We start from the raw sequence: 4,023 nt of genomic DNA, 5'->3' as shown, positions 1-4,023 counted from the left end.
CAATCTGGCCATTTTTACAGATGCTGACACACAGTTAGCCAAGCCAACGCGTAGCTTTATATCTTCACCAAACTTTTCCACACATCATCAATCTCTGTAGCTCCTTTTTGTGACTGTTCATGTAGTTTCAGATTGCTCATGTCTAACAAATTGTTAACTGGTTGTTGGTCTTTGCTGATATGGTAAATTGTGATTATCTCAACAAGCATCCATGTCAGTGGCAGCATGGTTACCACAAACAGCACTGGTGCTGAGGAATCCCCTTGAAAGATTTCTCTTTTTAATTTGAATCTCATCAATGAGTCCCTCCCTGGGAGAGTCGAGAGCTCCAGTTAAACATAGATTGCTGCAGAAAGGGAATGATCTGTGGATAAACCTTGGACATTTTCAGTGTCTCGGTGATCCTTGATTGTGAGACACTGTTGGATGCTCTCTGGTAGAAAAAAGGTTAGCCATTGTGTGGGTAGACTTTCTTTGTCTTCAATCTTCTGTGATCCTCCTCTTTAGCCAGAGGTGGCCTTTTGTTCCTTTCATGTTTACTGTGCTGCCTTTTTGCTCAGGAAACTGCATTGCATTGTGAGCTAGCACTATCCAGATCGTCTTTCCTGGAATTGTTAGAAGTTTTCTTATAGTTGGTAAACATGTGGTCAGTCTATAATTCATAGGATCACTACAACTTTCTTTTTTTCATTGTCCCTGTCACCAACCATTTTTGAAATCCATTCGTCAAACATTTAATAAGTTATTCAAATAAACAATCATGGAGTTGTAAGGCGTTTCAGCTAGAATCCAGGCATCCCATCTGGTCCGGGTGATTTCCAATGTTTCATTTATCTCAGTACCTCATTTCTTTCTTTGGTGTTTTCTATGTATTCCTCTGTGCTGTGTCTTGTAAACTTTTTCTTTCATTTCTAATCTGGTTTGCTCTCTGCTTGTGTTGTACAGTCTCAGACCAGATTTCCTTCCAGAAGCAGTGAAACTCTTCATCATCATTTATTGGCTCTCTAATTTTGACTATTCTGTTTATTTTTATTTCTTTTTTCCATCAATCAGATGACAGACTCTCCTAGGGTCTCTGGTGAAGTGACTGTTCTCTCTATACTAATAACTTTGTGCTGAAATCTTTCAAGTCCATGACACTAAGCGATCAGTTTCTCTTTACATTGTTCCTTCATAACTCTCACATCCTTTCATTCAGCTGATATTTCATCTCCAAGGATGCTGCTCTTTTCTCTTCAAATGATTTTTCCCATATTCATACAGTAGGCTGGTATCTCAATGAAAAAGAGTACTTTTCTGTTTTAACTTCATTTCCATGGAGGTTCTTGAAGATAGGAAGTTTTCCAATGGTTCATATGTTCAGATGCCTTGATGTTAAATCAATGATCTGCTACTGTTACTGTACCATAAATTATATAATTGTACTGGCTAATCCTTGTAGGTTTTTTCTCCAGTTTCCTTGAGCACGTCATTAAGTACTTGCATTATATCATCCAGTGCGTGATGGTCTACAAATTTCGGTTGGTAGTGCTGGTGTTCAGTGTCTTTTACACTCTGCATGATCTCAATCGACAAATCCTTCAGATTTTCTCTACTTTCTTCAGGTGCTCTTTCACTCATATTTGTCCTCCAATTTCCTTTCATTTCTGCCTTCTGTTTATCCTATGTCAGTGCTCCCACCAAAATGTTTGTACATAGTTCTACATGACTAATCGCCTTTTCAGGCTTTCAATCTTCATTTGTGTAAATTCTCCTCTTTGGAATAAAGCTCTCAGTTGTGCAGTGAGTCTATGATCAGTCATCTCTTTCTCGGTGTGGTCGTTTCTCTCCTTCCAGTGTTGGAGCATTTTCTTTGCTCCAGGCTCTCTCTTCTGGTTTTGCCAAAAGACCTCCTCAGATCACTTCTTGGTTTAAAAGATGACTCCTTTTTACTCTATTGTCACAAACAATCTCTGTCTCTTTGGACAGTTGCACGATACATGACAGCCCCCTACCCACCTCCACACAAAACACTCCGCTGGGTAGGAGGCTGTCATCCAGATACTCTCTTCTGAGGCCCAGTTTAGAGGTAATTGATGATTATTATGAATGCCACATTCTCCATACTGGTTTGGGTTGATAGGCTATACCCTGGTGGGTGGAAACCTAAAATTTCTACAGCTCTGAGGTTTCTTCCTCTTCTAGAATTCTAGATATTTTAATAGGGATCATTCCAATAAGATTCTACAAAAACTACAGAATGTAATATCTGTAGAGTATTTATAGAATTGGCCAGATCCCATGATGGTGTGCATCAGCCATAGCTCCATAGGCACCAATGGGCCAAATCTCCAGCTGCTGTAGATCAGCCATAGCTCTATTTAAGTTAATGGGACAGATGAAAGAGATATTAGGCTAGAGAGAGACAGCAAGGGGACTATATCCTAGTGGTTAGGGCATTCACCTCCAAATGCAGGAAACAGAGTATCCAGTCCCTCTGTTCCAAAGCTTTTTTTATTATTTAACAGTGGAAGAGCTTCAACAGGAAAGAATGAGGGAGCCCTATGTCCAACTGTCCCAATATCACAGCTGAGCGGTATTTCTCAGAGTACCAGTGGGGCCTTCTCCTGGGATTTAGGGAAGTAAAGGAGTAGTTTGGTGCCAAAGTCCTTTTCTGCATCTAGCCCATTTTTGCCTATTTTAAACACACATTTTATAGGATGTAGAAGGCCTCTTTACATTCATCCTACTGATCAGATGATCTCCACATGCCATTTCAATTTACTCGTATGTTAATTGTATTTTTTTCCAGTTTGACAGGTCAGTTTTCCTGAGTAAGAATCCATGGGAAATCAAACTGAAGTGACTGAATTTATTACCCTGGGACTTTCCAATGACCCACAGCTGCAGATTTTTCTCTTCCTGTTTTTTTACTTGTCTACCTAATCACGCTTTTGGCATACATCGTGATCATGGTGGTGATAAGGGCTGATCCTCACCTTCACACCCTATTATACTTCTTTCTGTCTCATTTATCCTTGATATCTGCTATACCTCAACCGTTGTGCCTAAGATGTTGATGCATTTCCTAGCAGAGCACAAAACCATTTCTGTCAATAGCTGCATTGCACAGATGTGTTACATTTTGCAGCTGGCTACTACTGACATTTTTATTCTCTCAGCAATGGCTTATGACCACTATGCTGCCATCTGTGACCCATTGCGTTACATGGAGAGAATGAGCAAAGGGATCTGTGTTCAGCTGGTGAGTGGTGCATGGGCAATAGGCTTCTTCCATGCCCTGCTTAACACAGTTTTTGCCCTCAAGTTGCATTTCTGTGGGCCCAATCAAATCAACCATTTCAGCTGTGAACTCCCTCCCCTGTTACAACTGTCCTGCACTGAGAGTTTCACCAATCAAGTGGTGCTTCTTACTTCTGCTGTGATATTTGCATCAACCTCCTTCCTCCTCACCCTGATCTCCTACATTCACATCATCTCCATTGTCCTGAGGATACGCTCTGCGTAGGGCAGGCATAAAGGCTCTTCCACCTGCAGCTCCCACCTTATTGTGGTTGGCTTATTCTACCTCACAGGTTTTCTCAAGTACACAAAACCCAGCTCGGTCTCCTCTGTCATTCTGGATGAAATGTTCTCCATCCAGTATGGCATCTTGACCCCCATGTTAAACCCCATCATCGACAGCCTGAAAAACAAGGTGAAAACAGCTATAGGGAAAATGTTTCAGAAATTCAAATTTCTCAAGTAGTGTCAATCTTTTAAAAAAAAAAATCAAGGGGAATAGAACTGTGAATAACGTGTGTTTGGGAGATTCTCAGCTCAGGTATCTGACGCTTTGGGCCAAAGCCTCAGCTGCTCTTAATCAGTGTGGTTCCATTGAACTCAGCAGGCCACATCCCCATTGGGTAGAAGAGACACTGGAGTAAGGGGGATGGGATCCTGGGTCTCCATGTAGGTTGCATGCTAGAAGCACTAGAATCTAGAGCCATTCATGCATGTTTTCTCTTTCTTTCTTCAATGCAG

At 41.2% G+C, this 4,023-nt stretch overlaps 1 pseudogene; it reads left to right on the top strand.

Moving 5' to 3' along the window:
• The first annotated feature begins 2,823 nt into the window (after positions 1-2,823).
• Positions 2,824-3,748, top strand: LOC117887447 (annotated as a pseudogene).
• The last annotated feature ends 275 nt before the right edge of the window (positions 3,749-4,023 follow it).

The sequence above is a fragment of the Trachemys scripta genome, chromosome 14 (genome assembly GCF_013100865.1).
Source record: "Trachemys scripta elegans isolate TJP31775 chromosome 14, CAS_Tse_1.0, whole genome shotgun sequence".
In the NCBI taxonomy this organism is placed as follows: domain Eukaryota; kingdom Metazoa; phylum Chordata; order Testudines; family Emydidae; genus Trachemys; species Trachemys scripta.
The sequence above is the reverse complement of the archived record's forward strand: the minus strand, read 5'-3'. Positions and strand labels throughout refer to the sequence as shown.